The sequence below is a fragment of the Lepidochelys olivacea genome, assembly GCF_965140295.1.
Source record: "Lepidochelys olivacea isolate rLepOli2 genome assembly, chromosome: 13".
NCBI lineage: Eukaryota > Metazoa > Chordata > Testudines > Cheloniidae > Lepidochelys > Lepidochelys olivacea.
The window spans coordinates 6,916,878-6,937,807 of NC_140423.1; the positions used below are offsets into that span (position 1 = coordinate 6,916,878).

Consider the following 20,930-nt stretch of genomic DNA (forward strand, 5'->3'; position numbering starts at 1 on the left):
GCAAGTGCAGTCATTCCAAACAGCGCATGGCAAATTAAATGCACCCGTGTGCACTTTATTTTTCTGTAAATATGAGCCCTAATAAAGAAACTAACCTCTACGTTACAATTTTATATCTCTAATAAGCAGAGTACCTGGGTAAAAGGACTTCATCTCAAAAGACTTTCAGTGAAGCCATCTTGTTCTTTGTGTGTTCATCTCTCACAGCATGGGTAATTAAAGGACCAACTGCAGCTCAGAGGATTCCTTAGCTTTGCGGTTTGGGAAATCTTTCATTCTTGCTAGTTTTTTTTCCCTGTGATGGCATATTAGATCAAGCCATTAAGCAACAGCCTCTGCTTCTCCTGAGAATATTCATCAATAATAATGAATACCTACTTGCTCCAGGGTTATCCCCTCCTCACCCAAGATTATCACTGCCAGGCGATACTGCCTGGTTGGAATAACACTGGGATTTATTTTGAATTTTGACATTCAGATAATGTGCTAATTCCAGTTTTTTCTCCCTGTGGGATTCTACGGGCCTTGCTTTGTTCTGAATTTAGAAGCAGACGATCCACTGAGGTTGAGGTTTTGTGTACGCTGGTGAGAGGTAGACCAGGGGGACATTGCACCAAAGTATCTGCACAAACCTCTTGTGTAGATCTGCTGCACTGGAGTAAAAAATAACTTACCTTGGTTACAAACTGTACTATAAAAATGCTATATCCATTCAAAGGGGCACGGCAAGAAACTGTGGCCTTGTTGAAGGTCTGTTCTGATCTTGCTGTTGATCAGCTTGTTGTGCAGATGGTAGCTGGCAGAATCCTGGAGAAGAATGGTATTGTGACTAAAATACAGGGCATGGAGTCAGGGGATGATTTTATTCCAGACTTGCTTATGAATTTGGGCAAATGGCTTAGGTCCTGGTGTGGTTACATCTATGTACACTGGGGTTTATACTAGCCTGCTTTAGCTGGTAATTTACCAGATTCAGTCACATTCTGGCAAACCCTGCTTCACTGTAGCATTGGGGGTTCGCACTAGTATAACTACATCAATTATACCAGGGCAAATTTCTCTAACGTGGGCAAGGCCTTGAATTCCAGGCCCCTCCAATTGCTCAGACTTCCCTAACTCAGAAGGTAGTTGAGAAGGTAAACCCATTCATATTGATGGAGTGCTTTGGGATCCTTGGACGGAAGACCCTCTACATGCACAAAGCGGTGTTGATATTTAACTTTCATTTATAGAGCCTCTGTTGATCCAGCCAGATCAGTTGGGGAAACTCATAATATGCTTTCAGAGTCACCTCTGAATTTGTAATACAGGAGTCGATACAGCAGTGAGGCTATTTGTCCGAGTTAGTGTTTTTCAAAAACCAGTGTCATAAACAACAAACTCTTACTCACGTCTGTAAGAAATGAGACATCATTCCTGACTTTTTAGGTTTATAAGGTCCATGATGTGGCAGAGACTGACGTACAACTGTTCCCCCAGCCATTGTTTTTCACTCGTGTGGCTCTACACCCAGTCTTGGCTCTTTTGTGAGGTCCGGATCACGTATTGCTGTTGGCTGTGGTTTTTGTTATGTTGCTGGGGGTGGGGGAAGAGTTAATATTATTTCATCTTTTGCCTTCCAAGGTGAACATTCTTCCCTGAGATGATTATCACAGCAGGTGAAGTTCAGAACATCTCTTTGGTACCTGAGCCTTCCTGTGCTGCTCTCAAGCGCCTTTGTATAACCCTTCTCGCCGCACTGCTTTAATTCTGCACGCTGCCTCTTGATGTGTGCATGTTTATCTTTCCTCAGTTCTTACCCATTGGTGTGTCTCTCAGTTAAAGTGCTTTTACTCAGCTTGTGAAACCTGCTGTAGGACTGTCTTTGTTAAGATGATAAGCTGTAGCAGGAAAGAAGCAAAAAATTCCTCTAGTGTGTTATTTCCCCCCCAAGGAATACCATATAACCAAGATAGATGCTGTAATGTTAATCCACTGATCAAAACTCTAAGGGGAAAAACAGAAACATCCAGCCATGTTAAATAAGTGTTTATGTTTGAAAGCTCACCAAAAAAAATCTAGATATTGAAATGAATGGCCCGGCACTTGAGCAGTGTGAGAGATTCAATTAAAAAAAAGCAAATATGCCCATCCCATGGCGCAAGCTAAAAAGCAATAAAAAAAATCAAATCAATTTTCAGGATTTGCAAGGCCTTCTGTAGATTTCCACATGGCAGAAGCCAAAAATATATTTATTAAAAAAAGGCCCTAGGGGCTTAACGGTGTCATTTTAACCAAACTATTGTACTTTCAAATATGATGGACTGTCTTTGTGTTGTAAGGAATATTTTGTAAATAATCCTTTTATAAGTGTTGATATAATATATATGTGTAGATAGATGTACATACTTACATTTATACTAGATATGTTCAATGACATCAATTATTGGTTAGTGGTATATAGCAAATAATATGAAAAGGTTAAATTGGGTGTGTGTATACATGTGAGTTTTTGTTTGCATGTGTGTATTATGTGTAAATATAAAATACATAATGTTTGTGAGTGTATAGATAGATTATATGTAATATTACTTAACCTTGTCGTATTATTTGCAATATACCACCAGCAAATAACCTGAGACTGAGGATTTGCAATATAAGTATATGTATGCATCTGTCTATACACACATTATATATTTTATATATACACATATTAATGGATTGTTTACAAAATATTCCAAAATTTAACTTCATCAGAACTCCAGGTCAGACTCTTTTTGGAGTTATTTCCTTTTTGCTGGCTTTTACTAAAAGTAAATTAAGCGCTGGTTAAATGTGCTAAATTGATTCTCTGGGTATACTAAGAATTCTGCCGTGGAACAAGTGGTGACAGTACAAACTCCCCCACATTCTTCCCATAATATGCTTCGGCCCTGATCGGTAGGAACCCCCTTTAAAAGTCAGAGATTGAGGCAGTCTCCGGTGTTATTTAATTATTGCATCTAATGATGATAAAAGTAGACTTAGAGACGAGGACAAAATTCTGGCCCCATTGAAGTCAATGGCAAAACTCCCATGGTCAGTGAGGCCAGGAGTTCACCCTAGAAGTTCATTATATATAAACTCTAAACCGCCACCAGGTGGATTTGTAAGAACTTTTGGCACTACTAACCTGGACTGGATCTCATCAACCCGTAGAGAAGAAGAGTTTCATCTCCCGTTATTTATTAACCTGAGTTATTTAACCCCCTTCCATTTGTTCCTTAACTTTGTCTACTATTATTTGTGAGGACAAAGAAAAGCCTTTGCCATCCAGCGCACTTTATTCACTTGTGCAATGTGTCTGCACCGTGTTCCTTTTTCGTTGGAAGCAAGTGATCATAAAATGTTTTGCTGTCTTCAGAGGAAGACAGCAACCTGAGGGGAAAATATTTTTCTGTTGTTACACTGAACAGCAGCTTTATGTCTCTGAAGAAACCGAAGTGTGACTGCAAGGATAAAAGGTCAGGGTGGGCAGTGCGGTGGTGATGATTAAGGTGCCCCTCCCCCCAAAATAAATAAATAAACCCAACCTCCTGGCACTTTCCCATAGGTCTTCATTATACTCGATATCATTATACCATCTCCCTGTATAATCAAGAAGGGAAAGAGCTCAGCAGAGTAAGAGCCTCCCATTTCAGTCCCTGAATGTCAGGGACAATATCAGGCCAGCTGGCAGGATGAAAAGAATTTTTTTATTTAAAAAAAAAAAAAAACCCTCACAGTAATCCTGAAAAGCCCAAATTTGTTTCTACATCTATTTTATGTTTTTCAAGACTCAAGATGACCTTGAAACATCTTTACTGGTTTCTTTTCTTTTTTCATTTGAAATCACAAGTTCTGCCTAAGCCTCTCAGGAAAAAAAAAAGAAGGGGGATATAAAGAAAGCTATTTATGTATTATGTCTCTTCTTAATATTAGCATTTTAAAAGGTTGAATTGTTTTGGCCTCTTTTGTAAAGTTATACCATTTAAACAGGATAACATGGCAATTTTCCATCAAAGAAAATACCCTTCTTTTTTTCCCTTTTTTTTTAGACTGATACAATTTATCATTTTGTAATATCCTTCAGCTATGCAGCTCTGTGGGTTTTTTTCAAATGGAGGACAGCATCTCTTCTAATTGTGCTTATGATACCAATTAGCATGGGAGTTTTCTGCTTTTTATTAATAAGAAGCCTTTGTAAGAGAGCCATGGTTGTCCTAAATATTTTTTTTTCCCCTGTACCGGATTCAGGAAGAAATTGTAATTAATTTCTCTTTCAGTAAAAAGGCAAAGCTATTTTTAAATTGCATGCCTGATTAAATTAACAAAGTGTTAGACAATTAGCAATCTTCCTTCTTATTTTTATGTTCTTTAAAATGCAAATTCAATTTACTACTGTTTTTCCCCCTTCATCCTTCTCATGTGTCCTAATTGTTCGCTAAGTAGTGTCAGGACTGCGTGTTATTGGCCAAGGAAGGTGTCAGCTTTAATACTATTAAAGATGCAATTACTCCTTTCTCAAGCACTGCTTGTCAGTTTAGCTTATCAATGTATATAGCAATACAATTTTAAAGGAAAAATTCTCAGTTTGCCATTTCATAATGATTTCCTTGATATCACACCTCCTGTTCGGGAAGTTTCTCTCTTACAAGACCTACAGAATTTAATGAAGTCTGACATTCCTATAGGGTATCAATCTACATGGCCAAATTTTCCAACTTGAGAATGAATTTCTAAAAATTTAGCAATGGCAGGTGTGTCATTTCTGTATAATTTTCCAGAGTTACCGCTTTAAATGAGGGCACTGCTAACAGCTTGAGAAAAAACAAGACACAACAAAACAAAATGCTCCTGGAGTAAGGAATTGACTGGTCTCTTGATAATGAGTATGCAAAACATAAGGGCATTGGGAAAGTTCTAAGGAAAATGTTGGTTTATGATGCCAAGACCCATCAAGGAGGCTGCCGTGAATAGCTGAGAAGTTTTGCATGCTTGTGGTATCCAGACTACCAAGCAGGGCTCCCAGGAATCTCCTTCCATGAAATACAGCAATCGTCACGGCGGAAACCCTTGGGATTATGCTGGAATGAACTCCCTCTTTCCTACTCTTTCGAACACAATCTTGATCTGACTGGATTCTTAATCTTACCAGAGCGTGATTTGTTTCATTTTTTCCCAGTCCAGCACAACCCAACCCATCCCACTGAAAACTAACTGGCAGAACTGTGCTTGGTTAACCCCATTGAACATTCAAGTCTGAATCTAGTAAAAGCAATGTGGATTTAACGAGTACACAAAAGTGATAACACTTACACTCACAAAACTCAGTGGTCTCAGTGAGTTTTACAGGTGTAAAATCCAACACTAGTGTATCCTCAGGAGATACATTAACTGAAATGGGCAACAACGTGGTTGGATTTTTAGAGCATGTGAGCACGTGGTTTAACCTCCATGGCATGGGCACAAGTATGGTTGCACACAATTTTGTGCATGCACATACAGAGACCAGATAAAGCCCTGTTGAAAATGCACCATTATTGCTGCCTGAGTTTGCCTTTGGTAAATTGAGTATAATACTTACCTACTGCCCCTAGGTGTCTTGAGGGTCCATTCAAGGTCAGGTGGTGTTTTGAGATCTTTGGATCCTCCCTGGCTTATGGCACCACTTCTCATTTAGATTCAAGGTGGGGTTTTCTCTGGGGAGTTGAGTCAGCCCCCCCCCCCCCAAACAGAGGATCTAAGTATTGTATGGCCCCGTGCAGGCCCAGCTGGGCTTGCCCTGTTGTGTGCACGCTGGAGAAAAACGCAGCAAGCCCTCACCTGCATAGAAAACAGCTGCTGAACTGCAGCCAATCTTCCCAGGGTAAAATTTGCCACTCAGTCCCAGGGCAAAGACCAAGTGATAAGCACTAGTGCAGGCAATATCCTGGGAGGAGAGTGGGTGCAGAATTCACAAATTGTAGGCAGGGTATGCTGCAGCTTTGCAGCCCATCTCTTACAGCTGGTTCAAACCCTGGGCTGGAATCATTATAACTCTCTGTGACTCCAATGAAGGGGGTCCTGGCACTCAATCACTCTCCCATCCTGCCCCTAATGCTCCACTCGTGGCAGCCTTGCCCAGGCCTTCCAGCAAGAGGAGGATTTCACTCTCTGAGGGCCTGGGGGCAGCTAATGCGGCAGGCAGTTCTGCACAACCCCAAGGCGGCATGGCCAGGCCCACTGGCAGCAGGGCCACAGCTGGCTCCTGCTTTGTGCACATGCTAACCTTGCTGGGGGGTCCTGCTGGAGGGAGTGTGTGGTGCTGCACCTTTATCACAGCAGTACATGCTGACTGTGCTCTTTTCAGGGCCCCTGGGGACAGTTTGCCCACCTCTGCCCTGCACACGTATAATGGCCAAGATCCTTTGCTTCTTTTACATTCAGCTATATCCCATCGCACCAGCGCAAAGGGGACTTCACCTGCCTTCAGGGAGCAGCCGAAGATTTCCCTAGCACAGAGGAATTCTGAGCTGGCCTAGAACTAGCTGGCCTTATGCCAGACCTCCCTCCCCTCAGACCCTAACCCCTGTGTGGGAGGCATTCCTGGACAGGCTGTGGGTGGGAGCAAGTCCAGTCAGGGGCTGGAGGGCGTGAGTGATCCTGGCTTGCAGAGCATCCCCTTTGGGACTAGTATCTATTGCAGCAAGTTAGCGTCGGGCAGGGCACCTCAACGTTTGCCCCTAACGACCTCCAGAATCAGGAGGGTAGGAAGATGACATCAAGCCAGCTGTGTCCCTCCTCTCCCCACATGCACTGACTCCAAAATTCCCAGTTAATTTTTTAGGTCTGTTCTGTAGCTTGTCAATTCCTCTTTGGATTTTGGAGGGAGATTTGCCTCGAGGTAGAGAGAGTTCCTAACAAGGTACATGGTGTATAAATACCTCCTCCCGCCAGGCACATGTTGGGTCATTGAGTCCCCATACCTGGTCCTCTACCACTTCCTTTTCCTCCCCTTGCTCCATTCAGGTGTGCTGCCTTTTCCCACTTCTCACAGTCCCTTTGAGTGTAGTTCCTTAAACGGTTTTTTCTCAGTAATCAGACAAGGGCACTGTGTATCCAGTTGCAAGGACTGTATTTTTGAGGCCTCATCTGTAGCACATCAATAGTTGTCTCCAATAGAGGGAGATTTGATAGCTGAAAGGTTTAGTCGTGACCAAACATGGCTTGTCATGCTTTTCATCTTCAGGTTGCTGGTTTGAATGGTGTCCAGGTGAGCAGCAGTAACTGACCATGTTCATAATTGGAGGCTTTCTATTCCTAGTAATTGGCGGGAAATTTGTTTCTGATCAGAATAGGAAATAATGGATAGCCAAAACCCCACTGCTACGCTTGCCACTAACTGCCTCCTGATTACCAGTGTTAAAGCAGAGCAGCCAAGGTGTCACATGGCCTTGAAGTCTGAACTAGCTGGTCCCACGAGCTCAAGCTTGAAGCCTGCGGAGGTGTGGGTAAATTTGCAATGCTTTTCTGTGGATGAAGGACTGCAGACCAGGGCTGGTCAAAACATTTCCATTGAAAAGATTTTTTTTTGATGGAAAATGGCCTGTTTTATTGAAACTGAAATTTCTGCAGGAAGGGTCTGGTTTTTATTAATCTTTTGGGGGATAGTTGTCTAAAAAATAAAACTATTTCCATTGTCAGCAAATGGAAATTGAAAAATTTGCATTGGTTGTGAGAACATTTAGTAAAAACCCGAAATTTAGCCCAATCAGCTAAAATCTTTCAATTTTTCCATCGATGAAAACTGAAAATGTTTTGAAAATTGGGTAAATATTTTGTCAAAAAAACAACATGGCAAAATCATTTTGCTCAAAGATTTTTTGCAGGAAAAATTATATCCCGGACAGTTCTAGTTCAGACTTCCTAGCTATCAATGCAGAACCTTTCATTAGTATTAAATTCAATTTAATCCCTTTCCCGAGTGATGTCTGTTGGTGTTCCAGCATAGGTGCTGGAACTAGGGGTGCTGACTTGAAATGGTTTCCATTATATACAGGATTTACAGTTTGGTTCAATGACTCTCAGTACCCCCACTATAAAAATTGTTCCAGCTCCCCTGTGTTCCAGTGCTGTAACAGAAAATCTTCTGTCTAGGTTCTTGCAGGGTATCTTCTATCTAGGTGGAAGCAGAATTGTAAGAGATAGAGGAACCTGTCCTGGAATTTTTAGTGTTATTTCAAAGCATCAGCTGGTTTATTTAACCCCAGTATTTTCCTCTCTGCCAGGCCATGTATGTTTTCATGTCAAACCTGTAGTTTGGACCTACTCTTCACTCCTATGTAGAAACAACAATGATCTGACATGGCATGGGTTGTTCAGAGAGCAGCTGCAAGTTCCTTTGACTGACAGTTCTGCAGTGCATGGCTGGAGACTGACAACTAATGGTTAGTTTGCAAATAGCTGCATAAAAGATGAGAAGGATAATATGATAGGGCTGGGAGGGAAATCCCTGGAAGTACTCAGGGAAAATGGATTTCCATGTAGTTCAATACTAATTTTCAACAATAGGGATCTCAATGTAAAATTTCTCCTAGCTTTCACATAGTAGAAGAGTCTTGAAGGGCAGTGGCAATTGTGATTGTAGTTAACAAGGCTGCACTTTTGATTCTACCATAATTTCTGTGAGCCTGATTCTCCACTCAAACCAGCAGTAACTCAATTTACATCAGTTATGCCAGTGTGAAACTAACAGGAGTGAGAAGACATATCTTTGGAGCTGAAGACATTATCTGTGCCCCAGCATTACCAAGAACAAGAAATACAGGTGCATTTGCTCAAAGTGCTCCATTTTTTGCTTTCCACAAAACTAAAAAGAGGAGGAGAGAGGCTGGGATCTGTAGTGTGTGTTTTAAACAAAGAACTCTACTGAGATTTTCAAAGCATTAATTGCAGTGGCTAATCCCCTTCTCATCTGTTTTATTCTTAGATCTGAGATTTGCTGTCACAAGTAAGCTATGTTACCGTTCTGCTATAGGAATTTTTGTGTTATATTGGCAATAGCTTTTGATTGGTGCCCTTTGATATAACTGAATAGGTAATCAGACCACTCTTTATTTTAGCCTGAGGATATCCTTTGATTTAAAGAGGTTGGCCATTTCTTATCTGTGTTTGAAAATGGGATTATTTAAATGTATCCTGATGTTTTTCATGTGGTCTAACTGTGTAGTTCAACATGGTAATTCAACTCATAGCTATACCAGATTGTTATCTAATCTGATAAGAGATGAACAGCACAAAGCCAAGATGATGAAACAATCAGGATTGTTGACTCACAGGGGTCCTGCTAAATCCAGTCTGCTTTCATACTTAATTATCCTGTCAAGTTCCTAGAATCTTAGCTACTCCAGCACGACGGTTATGGCAAGAATGGCGGTACTGACGCCACTTGGTGAATGTATAAGTTGATCAAAATAATTTCAGCAACTGCACTTGTTATTTGTGTCTTAGAAACCATATGAAAGCAACTGATTCAAATACCCTAAACCTCAAAATGAAGGAAACAGACCTCTAGCATTTGTAACATCAGTGAAGAGACAATATTAAAAACTATGTTTGTTGATTTTTGATTTTTGATTTTATTTTTGTTGTTGTTAAAGCAAGCTGCCATCTCACTGCTCCATACTACAATGGGAAGAAAAGACCCAAGCACAAAATTCAACCCTGTTGTAAGTAAGCATGAGTCCATCATTTCAAATGGAGTTGCACCCACTTACACTAGGCCTGAATTTGGCCCTAACAGCTGTCTTTGGTACGTGTAGCTCAATGAGTTTGTTGCTGGCCTGACGCTCAGTTTTTTAATGTATCAAGTAGGCTTAGAAGAGTTTTGTGGGATTTTTTTAAAAGGCTTTATTTCCCTTATAAATCGTAGAATAGAAATTTCTAAACAGATATGGACATTTTTCTCCCAAATGTTTCTCAGATATTTCCGTTAAAAAGGTATTAATGAAAACAAACAAAATTAAAAGGTTTGAACACTTTGTCTTTCTATATATCGGGTTTCACTTCCTTGCTGTTTTGTTTGGTGTCAGCAATTTGATATCAGCAGTGTATATTTAGGCACAGGCTACTCCTGGTGTAAAGGAGTTTATTAGATAATGATATTTTAAAATCTGACTCTAAGTGACATGGATTCCATTGAATTTCACGTGGCCCTTTTGAGAATTTTACCCATCGTCATTAAATGAATTACATTACTTTTTTGTAGAAGTTGCAGAGTACTGTGTGAGTAAGCCTGCCCCATATTCAGTATGGTGCATCTTCACGTATACCATGTACGGTGGTAACCTGCCCTGTCCCTCTCTTTCATAAAGGCTGTACTCACTGTGAAAGGGAAAGACCAGCTGTTGCTTGCAAATTTTAATGCGAAAGGGCTTGATTCTGCTCCTATTCAAGTCAAAAGAGAGACTCCTACCTCTCAGTTCTGGTTTCTTTCCATTCTTCCCCCTATCCCACCTGCTCCTCAGCTCCACCCGATCTACACAACAAGCAGCCTCTTTGTGCTCTTCTCCTGCACCTGTTTTCTAACTTTTTTCCGTGCTGCCCCTTGTGCGTGGAATCTTTTCCTGACCTGATCTGCTCTCCTTCCATCTTCTACTCCTCGTCCCTCCAGGAAAACACTTCTTCAGTTAGAGCCTTAAAGCCTAGGCTCACTCTCCCAGAAAAAGGGAATAGGGTCAGTAATGACCCATTCAGAAAGTCATATGGCTAGCAAGAGGCACGCTAAACCTCACTGCTCTGTCACTTGTTTTATGTTGTGTCCCATCCCTCCTCCTTTGTCTACACGTTCTCAAGTTTGTCAGTGCTTCGGGGCCAGGACCATAAACTCACATTCGTCTGTAAAGCTATAAGCACACATTCAGCACCACACACCTATAGGGTGAATTTGTGCTTATATGTTTATGGCTTTCCGGACAAATGGTCCCAGTCCCCGCCCTGAAGCACTGACAATCTCGAGAACACATAAACAGAGGAGAAGGGATGGGATGCCACATAAAACTATATATAAGACATACATCAGAGCAGTGTCTATTGCTTTAGAAGGGCGAATGTTTTCTGGAATTACTGCTCCAGAAAGCCAGTTCTTTATACTCTGGTAGATAAGGTTTGCAAAGCCCATAAGGAAAGGGATATGTGCATGCGTGCTTTTTTGTGTTTGCCCATGTTAGCCACACGCAAGCCTCTGTGCTCATGCAAGTTAGGGCATATGTACATTTTGGGCCAGATCCTCAGCTGGTGTAAATCGCTGTAGCTCCATTGAAGCTACACTGGGGGCTATGCCAATTTAGACCAGCTGAGCATCTGGTCCTTAGGCATCCATGGCTTGTTCAGACACACACAGAGTAGCTCACACACGAACTGGTCCTAAATCTGAAAGCTTTAAAGCTTTTAAGCTTTGACCGTTTTAGAACAAGGGGGTTTGAACGGGCAGAATGTGTTTGTTTTGCTTTTTGTAAATAAGCCACATCCTGATGGTGCTTGTCCCACACCATCCGAGCTCTTTTGTCTGGCTAATGCCACCCTGGTGTGCCTGTCACGTCCACCACGTGTGCATCTGGAGCAAGGGATGACCCTCATTCCTGGTCACACCTGTGCTTGCTGATGAAGTTCAGAATGCCTTAAAATAGGTTAATTTTCAGCCAAGTGGCAGAAATAAATTGCTGCCACTTTTGTGTGATGATGATTTTAACCTTTTTTTCCCCCTTTAGCAGCTAAATTGCCAATCAGCTGGAAACACAGTTCATCCATTACATAAAGGAAACTGTTAGTCTTATTTAAAACAATATTGACCTTTTTTCCATCCTTTCCATTTTGACTACATTACAGGGTCCATTTTTAACTGTGACTTTTCTCTGACTGTAACCAGGTGACCCTGGGATATTTATCTATCTATCTATTTATTTATTATTATTTTAGTCACCGTTTTCAATCTTTCTTTTGTACTTCTAATGCAGTTATTAGTTTAATCATTGAGATTTTCAGAGCCCAGCAATATCAGGAAAAGTTATATTTGTATGCTACATACATCTTCCAATTCAGGGAAATCCACAAATGTAGGCTATGAGGATGCATGCTAAGGGCCAAAATTACTCGAGATAGTTAAGTCCAAAGTTGACTGTGAAGAGTTTCATAGATTCATAGATATTTAGGTCAGAAGGGACCATTATGATCATCTAGTCTGACCTTCTGCACAATGCAAGCCATGGAATTTCACCCACCACTCCTGCAAAAAACCTCACACCTATATCTGTGCTATTGAAGTCCTCAAATCGTAGTTTCAAGACTTCAAGGAGCAGAGAATCCTCCAGCAAGTGACCCATGCCCCATGCTACAGAGGAAGGCGAAAAACCTCCAGGGCCTCTTCCAATCTGCCCTGGAGGAAAATTCCTTCCCAACCCCAAATATGGCGATCAGCTAAACCCTGAACATATGGGCAAGATTCATCAGCCAGATACTACAGAAAATTCTTTCCTGGGTAACTCGGATCCCACCCCATCTAATATCCCATCACAGGCCATTGGGCCTATTTACCATGAATATTTAATTTCCAAAACCATGTTATCCCATCATACCAAAGGGATCTCACAAAACTGAGTGACTGGGCAACAAAATAGTAGATGAAATTCAATGTTGATAAATGCAAAGTAATGCACACTGGAAAACATAAACCCAACTACACATACAAAATAATGGGGTCTAAATTAGCTGTTACCACTCAAGAAAGAGATCTTGGAGTCATCATGGACAGTTCTTTGAAAACATCTGCTCAGTGTGCAGCAGCAGTCAAAAAATCGAACAGAATGCTAGGCACCATGAGAAAAGGGAAAGATAATAAAACAGAAAATCTCATAATGCCACTGTATAAAGCCATGATACACCAACACCTTGAATACTGCATGCAGTTCTGGTCACCCCGTCTCAGAGAAGATATGTTAAAATTGGAAAAAGTACAGAGAAGGGCAACAAAAATTATTAGGGGTATGGAACATCTGCCATATCAGGAGAGATTTAAAAGACTAGGAAAAGAGATAACTAAGGTAGGATATGATAGAGATCTATAAAATCATGAATGGTGTGGAGAAAGTGAAAAATGAAGTGTTATTTACCCCTTCACAAAACACCGGGTCACCCAGTGAAATTAATAGGCAGCAGGATTAAAACAAACAAGGAGCCACTTCTTCACACAATGCACAGTCCACCTGTGGAACTCGTTGTCAGGGTATGTTGTGAAGGCAAAAAGTATAACTGGATTCAAAAAAGAATAGATAAGTTCATGGAGGATAGATCCCATCAATGGCTATTAGCCAAGGTGGTCAGGGAAGCAATCCCATGCTCTGGGTGTCCCTAAGCCTCTGACTGCCAGAAGCTGGGACTGGATGACAGAGGATAGATCATTCAATAACTGCCCTGTTCTGTTCACTCCCACTGAACCATCTGGCACCGGCCACTTCAGAAGACAGGATATTGGGCTACATGGACCATTGATCTGTATGGCCATTCTTATGTTCTCCTTTCGCAAAAGATCTCAAAAATCTCCATTTGTTCTGTAAATTTAGATATTTGGATGTATAAGAGCAATCATCTGCACCCGCAATTAACAGCAGGTACAAAATTGCGGAGAGTTATTTGTGGGGGCAAAATGTTACCTGTAAAAATGATCTGCTTTAAAAAAAATTCAGGCCCGAAGTACGTACATCTTCTGTGCAAAACTAACATAACTGATTCTGAGAGTTTTTTTCAGTCCAGATATATTTTACTTGAGGTGGGGGCCTCTAGGTGAACCTCAGCTGTCTGTTTCTGATAACATTATATAACAAGAGAGTGAAAATTGAATTATTTATCTTACACCCATGAGTAGCCTGACAGGGTATGATATTCAGGCCTGTGCCTTTAAGGGCTGAGCTTTCCAGAGTGAAGTGCTCTTTAAGCCTTCTCCACTTGTTTTTCACATCTCCAGAGTTTCAGTTCTTGTGGGGCTTTTAACTATTCCATTCTTCCACCCAGGGCATTAGTTCGTTTTTACACCTTGTACCATGTGGTGTTCAGTGATCCCTCAGCACTGAAGGAGATTGCAACAGATCTGTTCTATTCTGTGTCCAGTTCTATCTGAGTGTGCATAACAGTAATACGGACGTCACAGTGTCCTGCTCAGACTCTGTATCTGGGAAGCTCTGCCCTTAAAGGCACAGTCCCCAACACCACACAGAGTACGTTCTAGATATGTTTCAGAGTAGCAGCCGTGTTAGTCTGTATCCGCAAAAAGTATATTTTGCATTCTAGATATGTGTCCTTTGTAATTGTATCATGATCAGTGGAACTGGAGTCAGAGGATCCATGTTCCGGACGGGACACCAGGGGAACTGGGGAATGGGTAGAGCTAGGCTGGAAGCAACTGAGCCATATGGACAGAGCAGCGAAATCGCACTTGTTCAACTTAACCTGTGTTCAACTTCACTCTTTGCTAATGAAATGGAAAAATCCAGAAAGACAAAACGTTACTACTAAGATTTCCTAGTCCTCCTCCTAAATTAGCACATTACCCTTGTTATGGACCTCCTCACATCAATATACCAAACATCAGCAGTATTTCCATATATTGGGACAGATCTTCAGCTGCTGTAAATCAGTTTAGCTCCATGGATTTAGGCCGATTTACATCATCTGAGGATCTGGACTATTATATACTATATTTATTAACATATGCTTGGTGTTCACTTTGTTTATTAGGTTTTTTTAGATGAAGACTAACAATATTTTAATGTATATACTTCCAAATCTCTATTTGCAGGGCTATATCTATCTTCTAATGTGGAGGCCTTTTATGCAAGTTGACATAAAGTATCTTTTCTACAGTTATAGTCCTTGTATAAAATATATTTTTTTTTACTCTGTAATCAAAATTAAAAACTTTGTGAGGTATTGCCTGTCACTCACTGCCTTTTACATGAAGCCCAAGATGCATGGAGTTTTAATATTCCCAAATGAGAGAGACACTTATATTTCCATGAAACTTGGTTAAAGTAGGCCTAATTTGCGTTGGCATTTTATTTTACCACAAGCTCAATGCCACAATACGGAAGAGAAAAGGAAATATTCAAGCTTAACCCTGGTCTCTTAAATATTGGATTAAGCTGACACCTAAAATGGTTTGAAATGTCTAATTGTCTTCTCTTGGCAAGAGATATTCAGATACTAAAGTGTCTTTTAAATCAGACTTCTAGCAGATGAAATGATTTCTCCAACTGCTTTTCAGATACAATGTTTGATCCACATGCAAAATAATTGGGTTACATGTATAGTATTTCAGTGTCTCTTCTTCTGCCAACACAAAATTTTAATAAAATGGAATGGTAAAGATATTTCAGACACTAGCCTCCACAGTTATGTCCATGGTTCGCAGGGAAAATGGACTGCTTGCAATTGTATGCAGGCGCAATGTACGTTATTTAGATGTCTAAGTACCTGATTGCATATATAGAGAAGGATCCAGCACAAGGTTGTGGTGAGGGCCTTTACATTTTCTATAAGAACTAAATTGCACCCTCAAATTATTGTGGATGTTTACATTGTGCCTGCAGTTATTTACACACACGTTCACACATCCATATATGTATTTGGGCACAAAATGAGAGATCTGATTAAGGCTGGTTTGAAAGTTTGGCCCTATGTGTGCCAAAAATAGTAGCTTTCATGTACAGCAACAGAAAAAGAAGAAAACTGTGTAGAGCAACACACAGAATCTATTCATCAGCTCTTCATTCATCCTACGTGTTTAGAAACCTGTTTCACTCTTTGGGCCAGATTTTCAAACCTGGTCGCCATTTGTGTGGGCACCGTAAAGAAAATGTGATAGAGAGAATTTGTGAAAACACAGGAGTTTTGTAACCATATTTCCTGATCCAAAAGTTTTTAAGGGGTTTGCTAAACATTTGGTTACCCATTAGAGATTGTGTGTTTTTCTAATGTTTTATCATACAGAAGTGCAGATTTAAGGCTAGATCCTCAGGTAGGGTAAATCATCATTGCTTCACAATGGAGCTACACCAATTTACACCAACTAAGAATCCGGCCAAGAGAGTTTAATACATAGTTCTCTTTTGTTTAACAAAGCAAGTACTACAATATATGAAAGGCAGGGAGACCCTGAAATAAAGGATTCTCTGTCACCTATGCTTTATTTTATAGTATCCAAATATCCTGTCATTAATGCACAATTTCATGGTGAATACTCTGGATTTATACAGTAATAATAAAAAAAATACTACTGCTTAGCACTTACTGTATATAGCTGCAGGACCTTTGCATTAGCTAATATTACTTGGCGTTAGTATCTGAATTAGTGTAAAATTACCCTGCATAATTATTCAATCTCGTGGTAACAATTTAATTTGCAAAGCCATGTGATTACTCTGCAATTACATGATAGTCATTAATCAATTACATCTGCAGAGTTTGCCCTGTATTTACAGAGTGTGTTGTGGTTATTTATAAAGGAAGACACGGTATCTGCCCCAAGAAGCTTGCAAATGTTCTTGTTCTGCTAACTTTATTCACTGAGTAGGTGTAATTCCATGAAGTCAATAGGTCATCTTGCCTGAGAAAGGGCTGCAGGATTGAACTCTTGGTCAGACACAGATGACAGAGTTCAGACATGTAATATACTAGATATATGTCCAATTATGCCTGAGTGTGGGCATGTTTTCATCTAATCATTTGTGGATTAGTATTGAAAGGTTTAACTGAAGAAGTGTGTTTTGAATTAAATCTGGATGAATAAAGCAAACACATTTCCACAAATATTATCTGTCTGGAGTAGGCACTGTTTTCTTTGTTACTTGTCTGTTCAAAGCCTAACACAATGGGGCTCTTTTCCTTGACTAGGGTTCTTAGGCACTACCATAATATAAATAATCATAATTAAATCAATTCACTTTAGCTGGCTTTATTTGCCTTTGTGTACTCCCTTTCTATGAACCTAAGAGCAGTGCAGAAAATAAATTTCAGCATTTGTGCTGCAGGTACTTGGATGCTCTTCCAATCAGGGGACAGTAACAATGCCATGTGCCTTATCCATCTAATCACTGCAAAGCAACATGGTTTGAAGTTAGAATATCCACAGTTGATGTTAAAAGAAGATTGTCAAATACCTTTGAATAATAAAAATATCTGGTGCAGTCGCAATCTGCTGACGGATATTGTGTGAGCGGGAAAAGAGGTTATATTCCCTGAATAAATTCCTCTTGCAAATTATTCTGCGTTGTAGTTTAGATGCCGAGTGTTGGGGCTGTTTGGTGCCCAAGAAGGAGTGATTTTTCAATAGAAGGGACAGCCTAGGAAAAGACACAACAATGGGAATGGATGAAAGCTACAAAGGGGTAGGTAAATGGCAGTTTGATAAATATTTATACAGTGAAAGAGGAAAATAGTAGGCCATGAGAGCAAAGATGTGAGTCGGAGAAGAGGTATGCAGGACTTTGAAGGAAAGGATGAGAAGGTTGAATCTGAAGGCGAGAAGAAGCCACTGAAGAGATATGAAGAGGTGAGTGACGTAACAGTAGCATAAGAGCTATATGATTTTGGCAGCATTTTGTAATGATGATTCTGAGGTAAAATTGGATGTTGGGAAGCCAGCGAGTAGGAAGGGGAGACAAGAGATGACCAAGCATGGCCCAGGGCTTTTGTAGCACGGATGGAGATGAATGAATGGATTTTTAAAGAAGCAGAGGAAGAAGAGACAAAATTTGGTGGGAGCCTGGATATAAGGAGGGAAATGAGTCAAGTGAGACACAAGGGGAGGGCACTGCAATGGATGTGAAAGGAAAGGAGGACTGGAGTGGTTGTGGGTGGAAAGATGAGGAGTAGGACGCAAAAATGTTTCAGTTCTCTATTATGTGCATGAAACCTATGGACATGCCACTTAGCAAAACCCTAAAATTTTTCCCTAAATATTTTTAAATGGCTGATTCCAGCTCAATTACATCCTAATATTTATGGCAACATTCAAGCCAGACCATTCTAGAAAATGAGTCCTTGTTGCCGAGTGACTCTTTTGTGTGCTTGTGGGCCATTAGTTCACACCCGTACAATTTTTTTAGGAAACCAGTCCTCTTCAACGATGCATTTCCTGCATTTTCCCTTCCTCTTCCCATCCTAAAAACCTCTCATTAAGGGGAATCACGTAAACACCATCCAAATGCTTTGCATTTGCTTTAAAATTCATTGTTCACTAAAAGCTAATCAAAGCCAACGTAAACACAATGGTTCCATTTTCCTGATCCTGACGTTTCATTTACACAAGAGCTCAAGCAGTCACACCGGCATTCTGCCATGCAGCCGTCAAGCACTGATTGTACTATTCAGCAGGATGGCTTAATAATTACAGCCCCGGATTTCCAAACCACACCAAAGAGCAGGCTTACCACTGCTAGCCATTGTTACTAATTGTCCTTCAAGATACTTGAGATGAATTACTGTGGCTTACATTTTCCTGTTTTTCCTTTCTCTTCTATTGGGTAAAAAAAAAAATCTTTCCACTTAGAGGACCTGGACGGATCAGACAAGTGTGGCATTGACCGTTGACAGCACTTCATAAGAAAACCCCTCTGACTGCAAACGGTCTCATTGATATGTTCAGCTTGACATGTTAGATTGATTTTCTGATAGTTGAACAAAGCTGGCTCAGTGCACGTAGAAACATGTATTGCTGTTTTCATTAGTGAAGCAGGGTAGTTTTCCCACTGACATTTACTAAATGTTAGAGCTAATAAAATAATTTTACATATATATGGCATATAAAGTTAACAAATAATTAAGCCCTTGGATTTAGCCTCTTTTTCTGTTCACCAAGTAACCTCAAAGAAGATAACAATTTCATTTACTTTAGGGGGGAATGTTCAAAATTATTCAATGTTTTCACTATTTTTTAAAATTCTGTGAGTTATGAACAATCCTCTAGGAATTATATTCATTCAGTATGAGCCCAATTCAACTACCATTGAAATCTACAGGAGGCTTTCCATTGACTTCTATGGGAATTGTATCAAATCCTATTTGAGCTGTGTTTAGTTGTATTTGAGATGGTACCGTTCCTTTTCCCTGAGTGAGTAAACACTTCGCACACACATGAGCGGACAACGTCAATGCGAAGGTCCATACGTGCAAGAAAGAACCTGGTTTTGCATATACATTCTCTACATCTGCATACACAGACCAGGCAATTGCACATGCAGCATGCCTTAGTGCTCACACGCAAGGAAGAGAGATTTTCCCCCAATACACTAGCATAACATGAGGTTATCCTCTTGACTGACGTCCCCCCTTTCTTTTGGTTGCTGACAGCCAAGCCTTAGAGATGACATTCTCCCATCTTCTCTCCAATCCTTCCACCTACCTGCAGTCTATGGCTGTCCACCATTTTCCTTGAGCTCTCTGTCTCCACAGTCTCTCTGATCTCCTCGCTTGCCAGTCATCATAAGCTGCTGTGATCTGCTAACGGGGCTCCAGAAAGGAGACCCACTATCACTAGTCTTGTTATACATGCTGAAGCCTTAGCTTTTGTCATTGCACAAGTATTCTGTTTAGCCAAAGATGCACATGCACGGGGAGATTATAAAACCAATTTATTGGAAGCATGCAAACTGTGACTGAGGGAGAAACCCAGGCTTTTGTGGTTTAATTATGTTTAAGTATACTGAAGTGTCCTGTGCAAAACATTTTGGGCAAAGCACAGACTAAAAATCACAGTTTTCAGCACTGTAGTTATTTGCCACACAGAATGGCTTATGTGGGTTTAGGTACTCATTTAACTCAGCTGGTAGAAGCCTGTGGTTCTGGGGCTGACAGTCCCGGGTTCTAGTCCTGCTGATGACCCATTGCAGGGTTTCACTGTATAGTGGTGGCTTGTATGGAACTTCTCTGGACTCAGGCTTAGCTTCTGCTGTTGGGAAGTCTGTAAGACGCTGGCTAAAACTGGGTAGACGTGTTCTTCTGGTGGGTGGCCCAGACAGATAATAAAGAGTGGTTTACTATGTGTGTCTAACAGAGCTACTCCTTTAAAAAATACATGGCCTGTGCTGCCAATGTCTTGTTTGAAGGGTCTAAAGTGTGACGTGTGGAAGGGAGGAGGAATGAAACCTTCAAAGTAAAATTTTAGATAAAGGAGGCACAAGATCCATGTGCCCAAATACCCTTGTTTTTGCACATGCATTTCCCACATCTGCATCCCCAGACCAGGGGATTGTACACACAGCTTTCCGATGAGCAGTAACTGTGCAGGCAAAGGAAGGCCGACATCTTTGTTCAAATGCTGCTGCTGCTGTTATTGTTTTTTACAAAATATGGCCCTGAGCAGTACATAACTGCTCTCCCTTTACAGAGTACTCTCCTCAGAGCCCGGCCACTCAAACCAAATAATTGTCTGAACTGAAATCACTTTGCTGAGATGATTAAATTAGCCCCTACGTGCCGGAGACGTGCAGAGGTCCTGACATTTATATTTGGGTACTACAGTCTGATATTCAAATGTATTCATATCTGAAAACAGCATAATTTAAAAAGTAGCATAAAATCCATTAATATAAGAGGGAAAGAGGGTGAAGCTCTAATTTATTAGGGGCCGTGTAAAATGATCATTTCCAGTGGCTCCATCCAGGGCAAACCTGCATTGTAGACCACAGCTGCGTTCAGCCAGTCAGCAGAAAGTACACTGGTATAGTCACTGGCAGAGGCAGGCAGGCAGGCCAGCGCTCCCCAGTGTACAGCGGCAGGCCTGCCTGAGCAACAAACTGCAGTGGATTCAGTGAATCAGTTTCCCACTGGCCTCCCAAATATGACTCTGTTGGAGGCTCACACAGCACCTGCCGTCAGCTTTTCAGCGTCCACTCTCTCCTCCG

General features: G+C 40.9%; 1 protein-coding gene across 1 annotated transcript in view; it reads left to right on the plus strand.

Moving 5' to 3' along the window:
- LOC311529346 (uncharacterized protein) overlaps positions 1-20,930 on the plus strand; it is a gene marked incomplete at its 3' end in the record, with an annotated part of 243,415 nt that overhangs the window by 184,564 nt on the left and 37,921 nt on the right. The gene's annotated exons all lie outside the window — the stretch shown is intronic.